Genomic DNA, 7,637 nt, shown 5'->3' on the forward strand with positions numbered 1-7,637 from the left:
AATTTAACATCGCAAACAAAAAGAAATCAGCAGGGCAGAGCTGAACATATGAATACATACCCCCCAATTAACGTTCTAGTTTAGCTCATGGAAGCGTGAATATATGAAAAAAACGACGGCACACAGCTATAATAAAATATTCCTGGTTTATTTTCTAGTTTAAATTCCTAGTTTATCAACACTGACAAATTTGGCAGTTAAAGCATGTAAAAGCACTTTAATTCCATACATTTAATAAATAAGTTACGGGTGATTTGTGGTAGCAAAACACTTGAAAAAATAAATATATTTATATTATATATTATGTAATTCTATTTAAAAATTTTGATCCAAAGCATGGGAACTGTGCTACATTAATATTCGTAAAATCTTAGTTTGAGTTTGACGTCAAAACAAACATTTACAAACTATCTCGTGCATTGCACGTTGTTCAAAAAAGTTTTAATGTTTCAATTAAGAAATAAAAGGTGTTTTCTGTGTTTGCACAGGATTATGCAAACCGAGGAGACCTTTGGGAGAACATAAGAGATGATCAGTGAAAGCCCGAGACCAAAGGTCAAGGGTTGCACGTGCTCGAGGTTCTCGCAAACCTCTCCAAGGTTTGCATAAGGCAGTGCAAACACGAAAACAACTTTTATTTCTTTTATTCATTAATAATAATGTGAAAAAGACAAACGTTTCCATTTTTTCTCCAAAATGTATTCATGATCAATTTGCAAATTCTCTTTGACTGATTTATTGTTTCGATTGATTTGGTTGGTTGAGCTCAGATGTACTTTGCACTGGCTAATGCAAACTCAGCTCTAGAACAATCAACGCACGGGTTTCATTGTGTTTATATTATAATTTAAGACGATGAATGACTTTATCAAAACATCTATTGAAAGACAAATTGACATCTGTCGCATGTACACGGTGTGGTAAATCTCTTTACAAAATTTTATATGTATTTTTCCAAGTGTTTTATTTATTGAATAACCAGAAGACTTTTAACTAATGTCTTTAACTAAGGTTGTTCTTACACTTTCAAACTCCTAAATTTGCAGGTATTATTGCATTAACTTCAGAAAAGGACAAGAGCTAGTTTTACTTTACTATATGACATTGTTCCAGTCATGTAATCATACCATATCATGAGATTATAACATCATCACAAGAAATCATCATGGATGACTAAGATACAACAACATAAAAATATTAATTGATCTCAAACCAACATTCACACGAATATCGTTTGATTTTCATGTGATCAATTCTTACTTAAATACGATCTCACAATAAACACTTCATTGCACAAGTCACCACTGCTTCAAAGTAAGTCGATATAAGTAGACAGAATTATTGCTAATTTACTTTGTTGCATTTTTACTTGTTACAAAAAGAAGTACAAGAAAAGGTAATTTCAACATTATTGATACAAAATGTAATATGTAAAAGAAGAAATACATTTGATCATTTTGTTTTAGCTATGAAAAGAGCTTACATACTGTTGTGTTTACTGGTTTTTATTGATTTTGTCAAAATGGAGCGATACAAGCAAATGAAGGAAAGACCGACGAAATCATTATTGGAAAATACGTACAAAGAGGTTGGTCGTCTTAATATATATCAAACATAAACATTTAATAATAAGGAGAGGGGTAAAGTCCATAACCATGAATTAACCAACGTGAGTCACATGAAAGCAATCAAAATTATTCTATAGAGCAAGAGAAATTTTCTCAGTCGATCACAAAAAACTATTTATGAATTTGATGTTCTGCTTTTTTTGGCTTTGCCGCAATGACTTAATAATTCTGATTTCCAAACAAAAACGCCACTTATAAGAAATCAGCGTCAGAGAGCTGAACCTTTATATTTTACTAGCTACGTTTTTTTTTATATAATCATATCGTCTGGCAAATTGTGTTTTGACCGATGGAATTCAACACATGTATGAATAAAATAATTTATAATCTTTTCCATTATCACGAATTTCTATATCTTGACTGGTTAAAATGGATACTTTTTCATTTATTTAGATTTTCATATACAACACAAAAAGTAAGACAATATACATCTCGAAATATGTTATTGGTTTTAAGCAATATAGTGAGTAATTAATATAGCTCTTTAAATGGTATCTTTTGGGTTGATTTTTACTTTTCTTTATGGCACTGACCTGTATATATACTTGGAGTAAGCTTATTTAAATTTCGTGGCATGAAATATACTTCTTCTTTTTTCGTCTGACGTTCTAAATTAGGTATTGGAAACAGAAAATGACAAGAGCTATTTCTATTTCAGTATATGTCTTTCTTCCTGTCCTATAAACGTATACCATGTCATAAGATTATAACGTCATTATGAGAAATCATCATGGATGATTAACATACAATAACATAGAAGGATTAATTGATCTCCAACTAAAATTCACATGAATAACAACTGAGCTTCATATGATGAATTCTTACTTAAATACGATCTTATATATTAATGTAATCAATTGGACAAGTCACCAGAGCTTCAAAGTACATCGATATAGGAAGAAGACAGAGCTATTGCTACTCTATTTTGCTGTATTTTTCTCGTTACGAAAAAGAAGTACAAGAAAAAGTAATTTTAACACTGCTGTTTGAAGTTCATTGTCATAACATAAGTAACTAATTTGGAAAAAATATATTTTAAGTGACAGTAACATGTAAAGAAAGAAATACATTTGATCATTTTGTTTTAGCAATGAAACGAATTTACATTGTGTTGTATCTACTGGTTTTTATTGATTTGGTCAAAATGGAGCGATACAACAAAGACCGATAAATTCATTATTGGAAAAGACGTACAATAAAGTTGGCCGTATTGATATTTTCAAACATAAACATTTTCACAATAGCTAAAAACCTTTGTGGAGGAGGAGTAAGTGGGGCAAAGTCCATAAACATGACGAACGTTCGGGTTCGAATCAAGCTTTCGTGGGGCTTGTGGCGGTTTAAAGGCTAACTAGCTCTTCCCCTCAACTGACATCGTTTATCCACAAAAATTTAAGATTTTTTTTGATTTACAAAAAATAGCTACAAGTAGAACTTTATTTACTAAAAATGCTTCCGCTAAAGCGTTAGCAAAATACAAATGTTTCTTTTTCAAAAATGATATTCTTACAATAACGAGTCCAATGTTTCTTACGATGTATTTTACAAACATAAAATCAGATCTCATTCATAGTTTGTTTAAAAACTCCAAGTTGACATTTAATGGAAGCACTCGAAATTTAGTCTGTAATATGAGGTTTTATTTAAATACCAAATTTCCTACCTACAGTGTTGCGGTTTTTACATTATTCTTGCCACACAAAGACAATATTTCCATTGAAAATAATTGCTTTGCGCGGGGCCCTCAAAACCATTCGTCCTGTGGCCACGGCCACAACGCCCTCCCCTTAATCTAGCCCTGAGAACGTTTTTCATTCCACTACAAACAATTTTCCATCAGAAATAGAAGCTAATTAAAAAATTTGTAATATGAATATGGGCTCAAAGGCTTATTTGCAGGGGGATTGTTGGGGGTGGGAGGTAGATGCAGTGCTGTAAAACTAAATTTATTAGATTGGGGGCTCTCTTGACGTTTTTATCAATAGTGCCCTTTTAAAATTACCCATTCCAAAGGTAGAAGAGGGGCTCCTCCCCCAAGCGCCCCCCACTTCTACAGCACTGGGTAGATGGCACTCCCCTATAATCGGGAAGAGCCTGTTTTTGGGCATGGAAATTACAGAGATTTGAAACGCCGTTTGCTTCTTGTTTTCCTTAGTACAAGAAGCCTTTTATCGATTATTTTCACTGTTTTTTTACTTGATTTTTTGTTTTATTAAAAAAGTCCTCAAAACGCACGGAATGATGATTTTCAGGAGATTAAAGTTGCTCCAGGGGTGCACCCCAGACTCCCTGGATTTTCTATATCATGGGCCTTTAGTGCTTGCAGCTAGTAAACATAACACTTTGAAATAAGTATCTATATATACGGACTTTGAAGAATGTAAATTCAATCTACCAGTTGTCATGTGACTATAAATTTCTTCATGAAATAGTACTTAAATACGTACATTTTGGGAAAGACCAACACACCAAACTTCCCCCAGAAATTTAAGCTTCCGTTAAAATTGCTATATTTATTATAATAATTAAGCTTGTAAGTTGGAATCAAACCATTAAACAATCTTCTCGGACAAACAATTTAAAAAAAAACTAAGTTTTCATGTGGAATAAACAGATTTTAACTATCACAATGCTAATAGACGTAAAAATACAAACAACTTAAAGATTTTTTAGTTTGAAATAGAAATAATAAGTAAAATGGTTTTATTGGTAAATTGGTAATTACCAATAAAACGCACAGCAATCGACCAATGACAGTTCAGAATATCTTCAAGTATATTATTTTAAATATAAGATATGCCACGCATCATAACTGTAAAACTTAAATAGTGAGCTCAAGATATTTTGAAAAAAATGAAAACTTTATTATCGGACACACAATTTTAATTATTCAAATGTCAATAAGAGTAAAAATGCTATACTCGAGTATTTTTTATTTCTAAATAGAAAATATTTATAAATGTAAGAAACGCCATTACATCTAAAACGACTTAAATAATGGGCTTAAATCATTTATCAAATTTCTTCTAGAATGCAGATGTTTAATTATTTATCTTTCCTAACACAAAGACAAGTAGTAGGTGTTCAAAAATTTAATGAAAAGTAAACGGACAATTAATTGTTAATCTACATACAAACAGCAGGTTCTTTTACTAAATAAATTTACTAAAGCAGTTAACCAGTCTGTATAGCTGCAAATAATTATTATTAAAATATCGATATTTATTTTAATAGTATTGAGTTAACAAACTAGGATTAGATCATCAAAACTTCTGAGACAAACATTTTGCAGAAAAGGACAAAGATTTTAATATCGTAGATCAACAATTTTTAAAGTCAGAATGTAAATAGGAGTAAAAATGCAAAGAGTCTGAGCGCAATGCTTAGTTTGAGAAAGAGTTATTTATCTATGTAAGATACGCCATTACCACTAAAGCGACTTAAGTAGCGCGTTTTTATTGTTTCTTCATTGATCAAATCCCTTTCAGGAAGTAAATAAAAGGGTATATTGTGGAAGAGAAAATGGAGTATGGCATTGGTGTGAAGATAACCGAAGATGCTGTGTTGTTTACCATCATAACAAGTTTTCGCATTACAATTGTTGCCCCAGGAGAGATACATGTTGCCATGGCGGGATGTGCTGTCGCCCTTGAAATGAATGTGTTTACTCCGTCTTTATTTATGTTACATTCAATACATGCATGAATAAAATATTTAAGGAAAAGATAACGATAGACATTTGTGTTACTTTGTTGCTGATTTTCTCTCTTAGCTATGTCATATAACCCCAAGAATACAAATGAAATTCATTTGGAATGACAAATGAAAAATTAATTGCTTGATTTCAGAGAGTTTTGTTTAACAATTTTAGAGGTTACTTGGTGTCTCTTGCTTCTTTGTTGGTCACAGTTTTTTGCATACTTAGCGTCATTTTTTTCTCTTAGAAATTCAATGAACGCTTTATGAAATTAGACTATCGTTTGGTGATTATTCTTTAGAAAAAATTGAAATATTTAAACATGTATTTTTAAAAAAGTAACTATAGTGAAAGCCAGTCATTTATTGCAGCACGTGGTCTCTTATATTGACAACTAAAAATTGAAGGATTTGGTCACAAAATCCTAGTTTAAAGATGATTTTTGTTTATCTTCAAATTGTAAAGATAGACCACCATGATCCTTCATAATAACCTCATACTCATGCAAACAAATATTAAAACTTGTCAACTCTACTTACGAACTTTAAAACCTAGATCATATTCTTCCATTCTCCTCTTTTGCATTTGCCTTTTTTCATCTTTGTTGAATGTAGTCAGTTTTCATAGTCCAAATGTTCATACATACGTTTGACGTTGTACATGTACTTTTGATAACTTTATATCATTCCATTTATGGTGTAACCTCCATATTTAATCAATACAGTACAGATATCGGGGACCATCCTTTCTGAACATATTTGCCACTCTAAATTTAATACCATTGGTGGCGATTGGAAAAATCCTTCACAATACAAAGGTTCCAGCAAGGCCAGTTGATTTCTTTTATATATTTCTTACTTCACCAGTAAATACACACTACTTACATTATATTTCTACATGAGCCGAGTGCATTAAAGATAAAAGAAAATATGGTAAAATTCCACATTGTCAATTGTTTTAAATGTATTCAGCCTATGAAAAGTTCAATGATTGAAACGGGCGTAAAAGTTTTAGTCCAAAGTATTTCTTTTGTTCAAATACATTAAAGGATTAATTATAGTATTTTTGAAAAGTCACTTGCACCTCAAGAGCCAATCAAAATGAAAATTTTTTATCGTGACGTCAATTTCAGAAGTGTTAAAATATTAAAATTCGTATGTGTTTACTTTAACAACAGAATAGACATCTAACAGAAGGCCCACTCGGCTAAAATCATGGAGTATTTTTTCACTACGCATGCGTGACTTTCCAGAAAGATACTTTCACAAAATCAACAAGGAATAGTATTGCACGCGAGAATGCTATTTTACTAATAATTCACGTTTAAAGCAAAAGTTTACCGAAATTTTTACTAAGAGTTATCATCTTGCAAAGATAAAGTTCCAATCTTTTTTAGCGCAAAACGATATATTTGTAAAATCATCTATATTTTCTATTGCGATCTAGCAGAAGTATCTTGCAGGAAGGCGTGTCTGCTTTAGAATTTCATTTAGAAAAGTGGGGGACATGAATATCAAAGGTTCCGACACGAGCGGACCTTCAGTTAAGATATCTATGCTGTGCCTAAGGTCCGTTCACTCTATAACTTATTGCTGTTATTGCAGGTTGAATTATCTATGTATTAAAGGGCAGTGAATCGTTTAATGTAAAAGACACAGTTAAATGAAGTAAATCTAATAACTTAATAAGCATTTACTCCAAACAGACACCACTTTAAACCAATTGAAGATGTCGTGATGAACGAATCTGGTATATAGTGTAAACGTAGGCTAAGCCTTAAATTATTACCAAATTTAACCTCAATGTAACATGATTATGCAATATGCAGTGATGGCTCTAGGAAGCAGAAAGAAAGAGCCATATTCAACTCTTCCCCTTAATTTTATTTTTCGGTCCTTAGTTATCCCGCACAGATATTTTTATCTCGTTTTTGTAGAGTAAGAAAAACTTAAAAACTTGAGATTTTAAAACTTTAAATTAAAGAAGCAGTTCTAAATACATTCATAATTAATTCATGTCAATATTTTATTGTATACATTATACGTATATTTAAGTTAACTGTCACTGTATCATATTAATATATTATATGTTGTATCATATACATAATATTGTCACTTATACTGAAGATAACATCACGAGATGCTGAAACATGTTTATTTTGAAAAACTACAATGTTTAGTTTAGTTGTTTACTAATCGTTAAGAGACAACAAAATGTACGCTGCACATATCTATTTTTTCATAAGATGACCCAAACTTAGAACCAGAAAAATCTGTTACATTAGAGTGTTTAAAGCACATTATAAGCATCAA

General features: G+C 31.3%; 1 long non-coding RNA gene across 2 annotated transcripts; it reads left to right on the plus strand.

The window, feature by feature from the left end:
* The first annotated feature begins 1,163 nt into the window (after nucleotides 1–1,163).
* Nucleotides 1,164–2,300, plus strand: LOC124451555. Of its 2 annotated transcripts, XR_006950518.1 has the most exons (4): nucleotides 1,164–1,396; nucleotides 1,467–1,588; nucleotides 2,022–2,043; nucleotides 2,246–2,300. It is a non-coding gene; the product is annotated as an uncharacterized LOC124451555 (long non-coding RNA). The 2 variants fall into 2 exon arrangements; XR_006950517.1 differs by lacking the exon at nucleotides 2,246–2,300 and having other exon boundaries at nucleotides 2,022–2,117.
* Nucleotides 2,301–7,637: the final 5,337 nt, after the last annotated feature.

Source organism: Xenia sp. Carnegie-2017, unplaced genomic scaffold, assembly GCF_021976095.1.
Source record: "Xenia sp. Carnegie-2017 unplaced genomic scaffold, XeniaSp_v1 HiC_scaffold_24, whole genome shotgun sequence".
Taxonomy (NCBI): domain Eukaryota; kingdom Metazoa; phylum Cnidaria; class Anthozoa; order Malacalcyonacea; family Xeniidae; genus Xenia; species Xenia sp. Carnegie-2017.